The sequence below is a fragment of the Pelodiscus sinensis genome, chromosome 14, assembly GCF_052426305.1.
Source record: "Pelodiscus sinensis isolate ZL-2025 chromosome 14, ASM5242630v1, whole genome shotgun sequence".
Taxonomy (NCBI): Eukaryota; Metazoa; Chordata; order Testudines; family Trionychidae; genus Pelodiscus; species Pelodiscus sinensis.
In genome coordinates, this window is record NC_143065.1 from 14,775,155 (window position 1) to 14,791,657 (window position 16,503).

Genomic DNA, 16,503 nt, shown 5'->3' on the forward strand with positions numbered 1-16,503 from the left:
CTCTAGGGAGGTTAAAGTGTGTGCATGCACCCCCATGTACTCCCCTCCTTGTGGTTGTGGAAGGCGCACTGCATGCTGCCCCGCCTCCCCATGGCGGGGAAGGTGGAGAAGGCTCAGAGCACCTACTGGAGGATTCTGGGGGCCGAGTGTTGCTGCTCTCCACACTCCTGTCCAGAGAGGCTGGAAACCTCCTTTCCTCTGCCTAAGCTCTGGGAGCCACACTGCCCACATGCTCCCCTTCCCTCTTTTCCTCTCTGCAGTGCTAAGGGGAAGCTGGGAAGCACTTGGTGCGCTGCCCCGCTTCTCTGGGGAGGCTGGGGAGCGCTTAGCATGCTGCCCCACTTCTCCACCCCTCCCCAGCGCTCTGGGGAGGCTGGGGAGCGCTCAGCACGCTGCTCTGCTTCTCTGCGCCTCTCCAGTGCTCTGTCCGGGAGGCAGAGGAGTGCTCAGTGCACTGCCCTGCTTCTCCACCCCTTCCCAGTGCTCTGGGGAGCACTCAGCATGCTGCCCTGCTTTTCAGGGAAGGCTGGGGAGTGCTCGGCTCACTGCAGAGTGCTTGGTGTGCTGCCCTGCCTCCTCCCCTCCCCAGGGGGGCAGAGCCTCAGCAGAGGTGGCAGAGCACCAACCGCCCATTACCATAGAACATGATATAGGAGCTGCCCTGCCATGAGGATCCCACAGACATGGAATGCCCTGCTCCCTGCCACAAGGACAGGCAACTTCCCTGTTATATGTGTAGGGCCCTACCTATTTCATGGCCCTGAAAAACATGTCACCAACCTTGAAATAAGCCGTTTTCTGAAAAATCTGATGTCTCCTTGTTCCTATGAGTGCCCCATCAAAGGGGGCTTCCTACCTGTGACTAGGAAGGGGAAGGACAGGACCTCCCCTGCAAACTGCTCTGGCGGTGGGAGGAGAGACCAGCCCAGCCACACCCCCCCCCCCCACCAGGTGTCTCCCTCTACTAAAGGATGCAGACCAAGACTGGGCAGTAGCCTGAGGTTTCTGCAGCTGGAAAAGACTGGTGAAATTGGATTACAGTAGGTATGTTAAATTTCAATTAAATGACTAATCAAATAGTCGATGCAATTTGCATTGGCTATTTCATTAGTCGATAAGGGCACCTCTTCCTTTGAAGTGTAGCAATAGCCCCAGAGCTGTTCAAAGGCGAAAGCGCTATGGGAGCACAGGGCCAGTCCCCCACTGGCGCTGTGCTCCCCACAGCGTTTCAAAGCGGCAGCACCACGTGGAGCCCAGGGTCAGCTAGGGACACCCCCGCTGACCCTGGGCTCCGTGCGGTGCTGCCACTTTGAAACATCGCGGGGATCCCAGAGTCAGGCTCCATGCGGCGTTTCAAAGCGGCAGAACCACATGGAGTCCAAATCCCAGCTGATCATTGTGTTGCCACTTTGAAATGCCATGTGCAGCATGGGGACACCTGAGATGGCCCTGGGCTTCATGCAGTATTTCAAAGTGATAGCTCCACGTGAAACCCAGTGTCCGGCCCCAGGCTCCATGAAGTGCTGCTTTGACGCACCCCTTCCTCCCTCCCCCTCACCGCCTCTTTCTGATAGAAGCAGCAAGGGGGCAGGGAGTGACTAGTCAACTAGCCTGTCGACTATCCAATAAGCATTTGCTTAACGACTAGTTATTCAGATCTTTAGATCACAGCTTTCCTGCGCTGCTGAGAGGGCCCCATAAAAAGGGGCTTCCTACCTGTGACTGTGCAGGGGAAGGATAGAACCCGCCCCTTCCATTCAAACTGCTCCGGTGCTGGGAGCAGGGGGAGGGTATCAGACCAGATCAGATACCTCTTGATATCTCCTGCAGCTGCAGGAAGCTTTGGAATTGCTGCCTTCAGAGTACAGTTCTGAAGGCAGCACAAAAGTGAGGGTGGCAATCCAATGACCATCCTCCATCGGATTTGTGACATCCCCTTCTCCTTTTGGGGAGGTTCCCACAGTTACCATACTGTGAAATTACAGGTTTAAACAGCCCTGCTCCCTAACACAGAGACCTGCACAACCCCACTGTACGAGGAATGCCCTGCTTTCTGCCACAGAGACCTGAACAACCCCTCTGTACGGAAGGTTCCCTGCTCTATGCCACAGAGACATGAACAACCCCTCTGTATGGGGAATGCCCTGCTCCCTACCACAGAGACCTGCACGACCCCACTGTATGGGAGGTTCCCTGCTCTCTGCCACAGAGACATGAACAACCCCTCAGTATGGGGAATGCACTGCTCCCTACCACAGAGACATGAACAACCCCTCTGTATGGGAGATGCCCTGCTCCCTGCCACAGAGACCTGCACGACCCCTCTGTACGGGGAATGCCCTACCTCTCTGCCACAGAGACATGAACAACCCCTCAGTATGGGGAATGCACTGCTCCCTACCACAGAGACATGAACAACCCCTCTGTATGGGAGATGCCCTGCTCCCTACCACAGAGACCTGCACGACCCCTCTGTATGGGGAATGCCCTGCTCCCTACCACAGAGACCTGCACGACCCCTCTGTATGGGGAATGCCCTGCTCCCTACCACAGAGACCTGCACGACCCCTCTGTACGGGGAATGCCCTGCTCCCTGCCACAGAGACCTGCACGACCCCTCTGTACAGGGAATGCCCTGCTCCCTACCACAGAGACCTGCACGACCCCTTTGTACAGGGAATGCCCTGCTCCCTGCCACAGAGACCTGCACAACCCCACTGTACGGGGGTCCCTGCTCCCTGCCACAGAGACCTGCACGACCCCACTGTATGGGAGGTTCCCTGCTCTCTGCCACAGAGACATGAACAACCCCTCAGTATGGGGAATGCACTGCTCCCTACCACAGAGACATGAACAACCCCTCTGTACGGGAAATGCCCTGCTCCCTGCCACAGAGACCTGCACGACCCCTCTGTACGGGGAATGCCCTGCTCCCTGCCACAGAGACCTGCACAACCCCACTGTACGGGGAATGCCCTGCTCCCTGCCACAGAGACCTGCACGACCCCTCTGTACAGGGAATGCCCTGCTCCCTGCCACAGAGACCTGCACGACCCCTCTGTACGGGGAATGCCCTGCTCCCTGCCACAGAGACCTGCACGACCCCTCTGTATGGGGAATGCCCTGCTCCCTACCACAGAGACCTGCACGACCCCTCTGTACGGGGAATGCCCTGCTCCCTGCCACAGAGACCTGCACGACCCCTCTGTACGGGGAATGCCCTGCTCCCTGCCACAGAGACCTGCACGACCCCTCTGTACGGGGAATGCCCTGCTCCCTGCCACAGAGACCTGCACGACCCCTCTGTACGGGGAATGCCCTGCTCCCTGCCACAGAGACCTGCACGACCCCTCTGTATGGGGAATGCCCTGCTCCCTGCCACAGAGACCTGCACAACCCCTCTGTACGGGGAATGCCCTGCTCCCTGCCACAGAGACCTGCATGACCCCTTTGTACGGGGAATGCCCTGCTCCCTGCCACAGAGACCTGCACGACCCCTCTGTACGGGGAATGCCCTGCTCCCTGCCACAGAGACCTGCACAACCCCTCTGTACGGGGAATGCCCTGCTCCCTGCCACAGAGACCTGCACAACCCCTCTGTACGGGGAATGCCCTGCTCCCTGCCACAGAGACCTGCACAACCCCTCTGTATGGGGAATGCCCTGCTCCCTGCCACAGAGACCTGCACAACCCCACTGTACGGGGGTCCCTGCTCCCTACTACAGCGCCGGGGTGAGGGATGCTCTCTGCTCCCTGCCGTACAGCCCCGTTGGGGGGGGGTCCCTGCTCTCTGCACACTGAGCCACGCGCCTGCCCGCTGTGGGGGGCGGGGCTGCCCTGCGCTGGCGGAGGCCGGAGGCGGTTTGCAGGCTACATGGGGTATCTCGGAGAAAGGGTCACGCGCCTGTCGCTGCGGGTGGGGCTGGGCACGCGCGGTCCCTGCCCGCGGGAGTGCGGGGCGGGACACGTACCTGATGTGCGGCAGGGACCCTGGAGCGCCCCGCTCTGCTGCAGCCGCTGTCGGGTCAGGTGCGCGCGCTCCCCAGAGATCGGGGGCCCAGCGTGCGCACACCCTGCTTCGCTGTGGCGCGCGCACGTGCTCTGGCCTGCTCCCCTTGGTCGGCGTCGCCTAGGAAACACCCGGCTGTCGGTCCGTGGATCTCGGGGCACGCGCCCAGCGTCACGTGGGGTACGTAGGCCCAATGGAGGCGACGCTCTGCGTACGGCGCGTAGTACCACGGTCGCGGGGGAAAAGGTCCTCTGCCGCGCCGCGGGACTCGCGAGGAGAGTCCCCCCCCCCCCCCGGGTGCGTGGGGGAGGGGCGCTGAGGGACGCGGGCTCCCGAAGAGTGACTCCGCCCTGCAGTGGGGTCAGAGCGGCTCCTGGCAGGCGCCTTCCTCACGGGGGGGCTGCGGAGAGACCGCAGCGCCGCCAGTGAAGAGAGACCCTCCGCCGCCTGAGGGGGCGAGCCCCTCACAGGGGATGTTCTGCCCTTCGCACGGGGCCCTGCATGGGGGGTTGCTCCGGAATGGAGGCAGGAATGGCCAGTGTGGACGAGCCTGGCAGGTCTTGCCCCGAGCAGGGTGGCTTTTAGTGCAGGATAAAGATGTAAAGCTGCATTATTTGGGGCTCCCTCCATGCGCATAGAGGCATCTCCGTGCCTTCCTAGTGCTGTTTGCTATTACATCTTTAATCCACAGGGGAAGATGGAAGGCATCGCTCTCTTGAATTTGCTCCAATCAGTGCCACAGGAATAGACCAAATTCCTCACAACATCATAGTCTTTTTTGAGTACCATAGTTCAAGAATAGGGATGTAAACTTGCACGCCATGGACAAATCAGGACCATTTGTCAAATTCTGGAATTAGGGGAAACTTGCACCTAGTTGTCAGGGATAAAGAGGCCCTAGCTAATTGTATTCCAGTTTAATCTTAGTGGAAAGTCCATTATGGTCAGGATGGCACTAAGACCACTTGGGGTGTGATGCTTGGATTACTCTGGGGCTCATCTTTTCTGTGTACTTGGACCAAGATGGAACTGCATGTTATGATTTATTTTTTCAGCAGGCTATGTCAATTCAAGTCAGTAGGGTGTTTGGGATTGTGAGAGCTTGTAGACTGAGTTGGATGATTATCAAAACAAATGTTTGAATGTTTGAAACTTGCACAGGCTACATTGCTAGCCTAAAAGTGGATGTCAATGTATGTTAGGACTTGTAATGTAACTATTCTCATACTAAAGATAATGACTGCAATAATGCACTCTGTTCTGAGCAAATTAAATATAGTTCTGGAACTCCTGGCATGTTGCTAATCTTGTCCTCAATTCAGCAATGTTTGGGTCCAGCTAGTACGGTGCCAAGATTCCACTAATTTTGCTTTTACAATGAAAAGTTTCTCACACCCCAATTTAACTAAAGTTTTGCCCGCTTATTGGTACATCAGGACAATTACATAATCATAGCGAGAATAAGCAGCTGCAAGATTACTTGAGGCAGACTAGAAATTACAGTGATTCAGCAGATTGTCCTATCTGAGAGAGACTACATAAGTAAAGATACCCACTTACTGGGATAAGTGCCAGTGAAGTAGAACAAACTAATACAAAATTAAATGCAGAAAATAAATACAGGCAGTCCCCGGGTTACGTACAAGATAGGGACTGTAGGTTTGTTCTTAAGTTGAATCTGTATGTAAGTCGGAACTGGCGTCCAGATTCAGACACTGCTGAAACTGACTGCCAGTTCTGACTTACATACAGAATCAACTTAAGAACCCCAGGCGTCCCCAAGTCAGCTGCTGCTGAAACTGATCAGCAGCTGATTCCAGGAAGCCCGGGGCAGAGCAACTCTGACTGGGGCTTCCTGTAGTCAGCGCTGGTCAGTTTCAGCAGAAGCTGACTTGGGGACGCCTGGGGCAGAGCAGCTGGGGTGCTACTGGACCAACCCAGCAGCACCCCATCTGCTCTGCCCCAGACGTCCTGATTCAGCCGCTGCTGAAACTGACCAGCAGCGGCTGAATCAGGACCTGGGGCAGAGCAGCTGGGGTGCTGCCGGGTTGGTCCAGTAGTGCCCACGGGCGCTGCAGGACCAATCGGCAGCGCCCCAGCTGCTCTGCCCCAGAGTCCAAAACAAAAGCCTGGTCTGCTGGGGGGGGGGGGGAAAGCACACTAGCTGCGCCCCCCCCCCCCCAGCAGACCAGGGACACGGGGAGCAGAGCCGTAGCGGCAGCGGGGTGCCGCGCCTCTGAGGCTTTGCTCTGGCAAAGCCTCTGAGGCGCGGGACCCCCCGCGGCTGCGGCTTCAGTCAGGGTGCCTGTGGTCTGCTGGGGACCGTCCCCAGCAGACCACAGGCACCCTGACTGAAGCCGCAGCCGCGGGAGGGTCCCGCGCCTCTGAGGCTTTGCCAGAGCAAAGCCTCAGAGGCGCGGGGAACCGCCGCTGCTGCCGCTCCAGTCTGGGTGCCTGTGGTCTGCTGGGGACCGTCCCCAGCAGACCACAGGCACCGGGTCTCATGCGGCAGCAGCGGGGGTTCCCGCGCTTCTGAGGCTTTGCTCTGGCAAAGCCTCAGAAGCGCAGGAACCCGCCTGCTGCTGCCGCTTGGGTCCCGGTGCTTGTGGTCTGCTGGGGACGGTCCCCAGCAGACCACAGGCACCGGCACCCAAGTGGCAGCAGCAGCGGTTCCCGCGCTTCCGAGGCTTTGCTCTGGCAAAGCCTCAGAAGCGCGGGAACCCGCCCGGTGCCCCTGGTCTGCTGGAGACGGTCTCCAGCAGACCAGGGGCACCGGAGCAGCTTACGAACGGGGCTTTCTCGCCCCGACTTCCGGGGCGAGAAAGCTCCGTTCGTAAGTGCGGATCCGACGTAAGTCGGATCCGCGTAAGTCGGGGACTGCCTGTATCAAAATAAGGTTAAGAGCTTATTTTAAACTGACAAAGTTCAGGGATTTAAGACTGAAAGGCATTTTTTAATATTTCCATCCCATGAGACTAGCTGTTACAGAAGTTTTTAGACAATTCATTATTTTGTTTTTGGTTGTACTTGGTATATAAAAACTAGTTAATTGAAGCACCAGTGACTACATTTTAAAATTAAAGTTTTACAACATATTTTTCAGTATCTGAAAAGTGATATGGACCTCTTATTTTATTAAAAGAAACACTTGCCAAATTGGAGTTTAATATGCCAATTTCTAATAAGAATGGTTTTGAACTATGATGTTTAGATCTGAACTTTACCATAATTTGAGGGAGAGGTAGAACTGGTGTTTTGGTAAGAGAATATCTCTAGCTCTGAGTTATAAATATAAAAAGTAATCTCATATTGGGAATTTAAATTTTTATTATACTTACAATTTTTTTAAAAAATACACTTTTAAATAAGAGTGTGTTTGAAGGCCAGGCTCTAGAAGAGTGAGATCTGGGATTATTGTAGAGAAGAAATTAAATGGATGAGCACACAGTTTGGCTTGTAGGGGTTTGAGTGTGTATTTATATCAGTACGATGACTAATTAATAATTCCCCTTACATAGATCCAGAACTCGAATCTAATTGTGGAGTCTCTGGTAGGTTTTCAGCAGCCTCACCTCACAAGTGTAGTTGTGCTGCGTATCATAGAATCATAGGGTTGTAAGAGACCTCAGGAGGTCATTGAGTCCTACCCCCTGCCCAAAGCAGCACTAACCCTAACTAAATCATCCCATCCATGGCTTTATCAAGCCAGGATTTAAAAATTCTCCTCTAGGGATGGAAATTCCACCACCTCCCTAGGGTAACCCATTCCAGTGCTTCACCACCCTCCTAGTAAAATAGATTTTCCTAATATCCAACCTAGACCTCCCCCACTGCAACTTGAGACTGTTGCTCCTCGTTCGGCCATCTGTCACTACTGAGAACAGCCTCTCTACATTCTTTTTGGAACCTCATAGAATCGTAGAGTTGAAGAGACCTCAGGAGATTATCGTGTCCAATCCCTTGCCCAAAGCAGGACCTCCCTTCAGTTAGTTAAAGGCTGCTATCAAATCCCCCCTCACTCTATAGACTAAAGAAGCCCAAATCACTCAACTTCTCCTCATAAGCTCCAGCTCCCTAATCTTTTTGGTTGCCCACCACTGGGCTCTCTTCAATGTGTCCACATCCTTTCAGTAATAGGGGGCCCAGAATTGGATGCAGTACTCACCAGTGCCAAATAAAGAGGAATAATCACTTCTCTAGATTTGCTGTCATTGCTCCTCCTATTGCACCCTATTATGCCATTAGCCTTCTTGGCTACAAGGACACACTGTTGACTCACATCTAGCTTCTCTTTTACTATAATCCCCAGGTCCTTTTCTGCTGAACTGCTACCTACCCAGTCGGTTCCCAGCCTGTAACAATGCTTGGGATTCTTCTGTCCCAAGTGCAGGACTCTGCACATGTCCTTGTTGAACCTCATCGGATTTCTTTTAGCCCAATTTGTCTAGGACACTCTGGACACTATCCCTACCCTCAAACATATCTACCTTTCCCCCTAGTTTATTGTCATCTGCAAACTTGCTGAGGGTGCAATCCATCTCCTCATCCAAGCCATTAATAAAGATATTGAACAAAACCGGCCCTAGAAGCAACTCTTGGGGCACTCTGCTTGACACTGACCTCCAATCAGTCACTGAGCCATTGATCGCTGCCCAGTGAGCCGGACAATCTAGCCAGCTTTCTATCTACATACGTATTAGAGATTTCAGACAGATAGGTATTAAATTTTTCCTGATATATTAGACCTGTACTTGAAGCTTCATTACCCACCAGCTGCTTTTATATCCATATATGAAATGGGGCAAACTTTATGAGCACAATATAGTCCTCATGCTAGGAGAAGTAAATAATGTGTGTACATGAACTTCTTGGCTATGTCTAGACTGGCTTGATTTTCCGCAAATGCTTTTAACGGAAAAGTTTTCCGTTAAAAGCATTTGTGGAAAAGAGTGTCTAGATTGGCACGGACGCTTTTCCGCAAAAGCACTTTTTGCAGAAAAGCGTCCATGCCAATCTAGACGCGCTTTTCCGCAGAAAAGCCCCGATCGCCATTTTCGCGATCAGGGCTTTTTTGCGCAAAACAAATCTGAGCTGTCTACACTGGCCCTTTTGCGCAAAAGGGACTTTTGTCCGAACGGGAGCAGCATAGTATTTCCGCAAGAAGCACTGATTTCAGACAGTAGAAAGTCAGTGTTCTTGTGGAAATTCAAGCGGCCAGTGTAGACAGCCCTTGAGTATACAGTTAAATGGGAACTCCCTACCTACTGGACATGTGATTTTATACATCTGCCAGCTAACTCAAAGATTAATATAGAAAATCAAACATGTAAATAATGGGAAAAATTCAGTTCTTGTTTACATTTGTGCAACTCCTCAAACTCAGTGAAGTTACAAAGTGTAATTTAGGGTAGAATTTAATCCCATATGTGTTCATTTGATACACTGAGGAAACATACATTCATTATGCTTACCTACTGTAATTTTTCACTAATGGCAGATAGAATGTATAATATTTTTAGGTTGTCTTCTCGTATTTTGTGGGCTTTTAATTAATGGTTAGATCAGGCCTGGGCAAAATATGGCCCGTGGGCCGGATCTGGGCTGCCAACCTACAAGGTCCAGCCCGCGAAGAGCCCCAGGCAGGCTCCCCTGCTAGCCCAGCACACCATGCAGAAACACGAATGCAGAGCTCCGTTTCTGTTTTAAAACTGGAGGGGAGGGGGGAATTTTCAGGAGCTGCGGGTTGGAATAACATTCAGCCAAGAAGAACCACACCCCCTCTCCTTGGCTCAGCTATTCAATGAAGCACATGGCTAGGCAAGCAAGCAGGCTGACTAGCTGGGAAACATTTTAAGCTCTGCAGGCAGGCAAGCTAGCTAGTTTGGCAGCTGGCAGGTAAGTGTCATGGCCACAGCCTGCTTCTGACACCCCAGCCCTTTTCTGCCCCAACCCTCTGCACTTCCTCCCCCCCAACATATCCAAACCCTCTGTCACCCCATACCACCTCCCAGATCTGGCACCCCAATCTCCTGCCCCAGAGCACAATACCCTCCTACCCTAGGTCACATCCCAAACCCCTGAACTTCAGTCCCCTGCCCTACGTCACAATCGCCTCCTTCACCCAAATTCCCTCCCAGACCCCAATCCCTTACCCAAGCTCCCTTCTGCACCCAATCGCCATCCCAGACTCCACATCTCCTCCATTAATACAATGGAATAGTGTGGCCCTCAACCATTTTCAAAATATTGGAGTGCCCCTCCCATAAAAAATTAGTGCCTACCCCGGTATAGATGCACAGAGTATAGGAGGGGTGCCTGTAAATACTCTTATAAATTTGAAGGAAATTTTAATAAACCTGAGTAATCTCATTGTTAAATTAATGCTAAGTGTTAATGTGTTAGACATTTTTGTTTGTTTCAAGATACCATCTGAGAAACAGAAATGGAAATTGTTCATGCATAATATGACTGAAGACTTTGCAGTGTCTATCATTTAATGAAAGGCATGGCAAGCTTTAAAAAAATACAATAAAACTTGGGCTATGGAGGATCACGATCTAGAAGCTTACTCATGATATGTCTTTCATTTCATTGGAAGCCATGTGACAAAATACAAATATCCATTGCATATATCCATTAGTCAGATAAATACACAGTTCAGCCCTGTTTTGCATTATTTAAAGGACACCCAAAACATTTAGGATTTTAGATAAATGGAGAGTGCTCTGTTATGCTGGGGGGGGGGGGGGGAGGCAAGGGTGTTGCAGCTTGTCCTTTGGTTAGGTAGGGCATAACTATACAAGGTGCTCTGTGCTGAACTATATATAATTAACTATTAATAGGATTAAATAGGATAAAAAAGAGGGACATATCTGATGCCACAACTGCAGATTCTGAATATACAAATAAACACTTGAATGCAAACTTCTAATAAAACATTAGGAATGGAAGATCTCCCTTAATTTTATTGTAAAGTCACAAATTTGGTCTGTGACCACCATGTTTGGATACATTTTGGTAGTATAGTCTTTAATTCAGTGGCTTCTGATGATGATAATAATAGTAATACTTAACATTTCTGGAGAGCTTTAAAATCTCTATAAGCTGGTTAGGTTCATAGAAGGGATGTTAATTATCGGTTAATTGAATAGTCGATTAACCCCATAAATTCTTATCATAGCCTATTTTGAATAATGGTACACACTATGTATGTAGTCAAAACTTACTATCTTCCTGGAGTGTGGCAGTGTTGGCAACTTATATAACAAACATACTTACACAACAGAAATGTTCTCTTCAAGTTTGCTTTTTCAGGATGTCCTGTGTTCCAGACTCATCTCTGTTCCAGAGCAGACACCTCATATCTTATTTGCAATGAAGCAAATCCAATTGCCAGAGTGGTACAGCAATAATTAATCTGCATTTGTATGCAGGGTTTTATCACTGGAGTTTACTGTTGCTCAACAGATAAGGCCTGCATGCCTGTGCAGGGTCTTAGAAATTGTCATTTTGTTTCAGTCTGGCCCCCTACCATGCATCAGGGAACAGGAAATATGACAAACTTTACAAGTCAGAATCCTTCTCAAGTTCTTTGGTTATTTTGGAAGATAGCACTCTCTTTTCTAGTCTTTATTTTAATAACTACTCATTAAAAGCACTTATGGTTTGTTATACCCTTTGAACGACAATATCGCCACATCTGGAAAATATCCCTGAGAATATAGTCTACTATAGTACCACAGTAAGTCAACTTAATTGCACTATGCCAGTTACATGAATAATATAACTGGAGTCTGTGTATGGAGTCTGCGTAGTTTAAGTCAACTTACTGTGGAGTCTATACCACACTACATCGTCTTGCCTTACTTTTCTCAGAGTGGTAAATTACTTGTCCCAAGAGTGCTCTCCCACGGATTTAGCGTGTTTTCACTAGACATGCTCAATTGATACTCACTGCATCAGTTGCAACAGCATGGATATACCAGCAACTATAGAGAAGCCCTAAGACAGTGTTTCCCAAATGGTATTCTGCAAAACCCCGGGGTTCCACAAAGTGAAAATAAAAGTTCCGCAAGAAAATTCTGTTAAACATTTTATGATTTAAAAAAATAATTAATGAATTTATGAATTTTATTGAAAACCATTTTCATTTGTATTTACCATGATAAGTGTCCCTGTGTAATGCCAGCTTAGCCAGAGAGTGGAGATGATAATGTCACTACTCAGCACTGCGCACGCAGTTAATCAATGGTGCGATCGCCTGTTATATGCCACCGTAAATCCCCGTACTCACTCTCAGAGAGCGTGGCTCATGTGGATGACTGAATGCAAATATACTAGTGCCGCGTCTGACAAAGTTGAAGCTTCAGCTGTCAAACCAGTTGCTGTTATTAGGGGTTCTGCAAAATTCTTTCGAGAGTAAAAGGGTTCCATGGCCAAATAAAATTGGGAAACACTGCCCTAAGCAATAAGATGTCCTTGAGATTTAGATCACTAAGATTAAGATCAGTAGTTTGGAAGATATCTTTTATGGGCCCTACATGACATTTCAGGTTTGATTACTAGAGGTCCTTGTTAAGAATCATCATTGTTTGCTGGAGCTCTTGGCTATAAAATTAAATTCCCATATAAACAGCTATGTTACTGAGATTGAGTCATTCTCTTTATAAGTACCTCTCTTGCTGATATCAAAGATCAGTCTTCCACTCGTTCTTCAAGGAGTTTTCAGGTCAAGCACAGTTTGGACGCAGTTGTTCCAGGATTGCCAGAGAGATCTCTTTTATCCATTCTACATCATTGGGTTCTACTATAGGTACTGTGAAAATAGGTTTGCTGAAAGACATAGAATCAATTTTAATTTCAACTTGTGCTTGTGTAAATTTTTACAGGCCTGGCAGGTTGTAACTTTGTTCAGAATTTATTGAATGGGACTATTCACTTCAGTTTCACATCATGCTAAATAGGGATGTGAACATGTAGCCATGTACCTGGTTAACTGATGAGCCTGGGCTTCCTTTCCTCTTCCCCTCCATGCTGCTGCCTCTGATACAGTGTATATAATGTGTATAACATAGCTGAAGTTGCTGTACTTAGGTTTGCTTATCACAATATCTTCACAGTGGTAACTTAACAGCTGATGCATTCCTATTGATTCTTCTCATTTCTTCTTCTTCTCTTGCTGGTCTATTTATCATGTTTGATAAAATTGTCCCCTGCTGGATTGATCCCTGCCAGTTCATCTAGCCTGTAGTGAAGGAATGTGGAAGTTAGTTCCAATATTTCTAAAGGCTTCCCAGAATTTGAGAGAGGTATTAGCTTGTGTCTCACAACAAAAGTATCGAGATTCCTAGCAGGTGATTTAGATTCAGCTTTTTAGATTTATTGATCTCAGTCTTAAAGACTAGATTTCAGGGTTGTTGCCCTGTTAGGTACTAACATATTTTGGGGTTTTGGTTTTTTATGGTTTTTTTGCTTTTCTTTTTCTGATTAGAAGGAAAGCAGTGACCATTTTTACAACACAACACTTGTGGCAATGGTATATTTTAACAGACAGAAATCCCGGCCCCACATGATGTGACAACAAGACATACATCACTTCTATGTACTTGCTACATGCATAATAAGGAATAATAATCTTCAACTAATATTTTGGCATGAGAGAGCATGCCAGCAGTTAAGTATTACAAGATGATAGGAACACTCTTAAATGATTCTATCACTAATTTCTTATTGTTTTTAAGCCAGTGGAGGCCATCCATATATGGTTCTCTTTGCAATGAATGAGAATACAAAATGTACACTAATTTACTCCTTGGCATCCATAGTCCCAATTTAGTGTCAAATAAATTTGTTTCATCAGAGAGGAAAATGCACATACTGTATGCCAGTCTTCACTTTTTCCTTTCTGCAGAATCAAATGAAGTACAAATCTTAAATGAACCAAAGTGTTCCATAGAATCTGTATGGATGATAATTCCATGCTCTAATAATAATATAGTAGTAGGGATATATTAATGACCACCAGCCCAGGATAATAATAATGACTATGAAATGCTAAGGGACATCAAAGAGGCTATAAAATAAAAAAACTCAATAATAGTGAGGGATTTCAACTATCCCCATATTGACTGCGGACATATCACCTTAGGACGGGATTCAGAGATAAAATTTCTTAATACCTTAAAATGACTGCTTCTTGGAGCAGCTGGTTCTGGAACCTACAAGGAGAGACCAGTTCTTGATTTAGTCCTAAGTGAAGCACAGGATCTGGTCCAAGAGGTAAATATAACTGAACCATTTGGAAACAGCGATTATAATGTAATAAAAGTTAACATCTCTGTGGTGGGAAAAACACCTCAGCATCCCAACACTGGGGCACTTAATTTCAGAAAGGAGAACTATACAAAAATGAGGAGGTTAGTTAAACAGAAATTAAAAGGTACAGTGACAAAAGTAAAATCTTTGCAAACTGCATGGAAACTTTTCAAAGACACCATAATAGAGGACCAACTTAAATGTATACCCCAAATTAAAAAACGCAGAAAGAGAACCAAATAAATGCCACCATGGCTTAACAACCAAGTAAAAGAAGCAGAGAGAGATAAAAAGGCATCATTTACAAAGTGGAAGTTAAATCCTAGTGAGGAAAATAGAAAGGAACATAAACTCTGTCAAATTAAATGTAAAAATATAATAAGAAAAGTCAAAATAGTGTTTGAAGAACAGCTAGCCAAAAAATCAAAAATAAAAGCAAAATGTTTTTTAAATACATGAGAAGCAGGAAGCCTGCTAAGCAACCAGTGGGGTCCCTGGACAGTCGAGATGCCAAAGGGGCACTCAAAGATGATGAAGTCATTGCAGAGAAACTAAATGAATTCTTTGCTTTGGTCTTTATGACTGAGGATATTGGGGAGATTCCCAAACCTGAGCCATTCTTTTCAGATGACAAATCTGAGGAATTTTCCCAGATTGAAGTGTCATTAGAGGAGGTTTTGGAAGAAATTGATAAACTTAACAGTAATCAGTCACTGGGACCAGATGGCATTCTCCCAAGAGTTCTGAAAGAACACAGATGTGAACATGCAGAACTATTAACTGTGGTTTGTGACCTATCCTTTAAATCAGCTTCTGTACCCAATGACTGGGAGATAACAAATGCGATGCCAATATTTTAAAAGGGTGTAGGAGGTGATCTTGGCAATTACAGACTGGTAAGTCTAACATCAGTACCAGGCAATTTAGTTGAAACTATAGTAAAGAATAAAATTGTCAGACACATAGATGAACATAATTTGTTGGGGAAAAGTCAACATGGTTTCTGTAAAGGGAAATCATGCCATACTAATCTACTAGAGTTCTTTGAGGGGGTCAACAAACATGAACAAGGGAGATCCAGTAAATATAGTATACTTACAATTCCAGAAAGCCTTTGACAACGTCCCTCAGCAAAGGCTCTTAAGTAAAGTAAGTTGTCATGGGATAAAAAAGAAGGTCCTCTCATGGATTAATAACTAATTAAAAGCCAGGAAACACAGAGTAGGAATAAATGGTCAGTTCTCAGAATGGAGAGAGGTAGCTAGTGATGTCCTGGGACCAATCCTGTTCAACATATTTTATAAATGATCTGGAGCAAGGAGTAAACAGTGAGGTGGCAAAATTTGAAGATGATACTAAACTGCTCAAGATAGTTAAAACGAAAGTTGACTGTGAAGAGCTTCAAAAAGTTCTCACAAAAGTAAATGATTCGGCAACAAAATGGCAAATGAAATTTAATGTTGATAAATGTAAAGTGATGCACATTGGAAAAAATAATCCCAACTATACGTACAATATGATGGGGACTAATTTAGCTACAACTAGTCAAGAGAGAGATCTTGGTGTCATTGTCGATTGTTCTCTGTAAACATCCACATGCAGTGGTGGTCAAAAAAGAAAACAATGTTAGGAATCATTTAAAAAATGATAGAGAATAAGACAGGGTACATCTTATTGCCTCTATATATAACCATGGTACAGCCACATCTTGAATACTGCATACAGATATGGTTGCCTCATCTCAAAAAAAGACTTTGGCTTTGGAAAAGGTTCAGAGAAGGGCAACAAAAATGATTAGAGGTTTGGAACGAGTCCCATATGAAGAGAGATTAAAAAGATTTAGACTTTTCATCTTAGAAAAGAGGAAACTAAGGGGGATATGATAGAGGTCTATAAAATCATGACTAGTGTGGAAAAAGTGAATAAGGCATAGTTATTTACCTATTCTCATAACATAAGAACTAGGGGTCACAAAATGAAATGAATAGGAAGCAGGTTTAAAATAAACAAAAGGAAGTTTTTCTTCACACAGCGCACGGTCATCCTGTGGAACCCCATACCAGAGGAGGTTGTGAAGACCAGTACTTTAACAGGGTTCAAGAAAGAACTAGATAAATTCATGGAGTTTAGGTCCATCAATGCCTAAGCAAGGATGGGTAGGAATGGTATATGTAATGTTC

The 16,503-nt window shown here is 47.1% G+C and overlaps 1 protein-coding gene across 1 annotated transcript in view; it reads right to left on the bottom strand.

Annotated features, from left to right (window-relative positions):
• TMEM266 (transmembrane protein 266) overlaps positions 1–4,295 on the bottom strand; it is a 264,791-nt gene extending 260,496 nt beyond the window's left edge. The window contains exon 1 of the mRNA XM_006126238.5: positions 3,972–4,295. The gene's annotated coding sequence lies outside the window, so the exon portion shown is untranslated. The remainder of the gene's footprint in view (positions 1–3,971) is intronic.
• Positions 4,296–16,503: the final 12,208 nt, after the last annotated feature.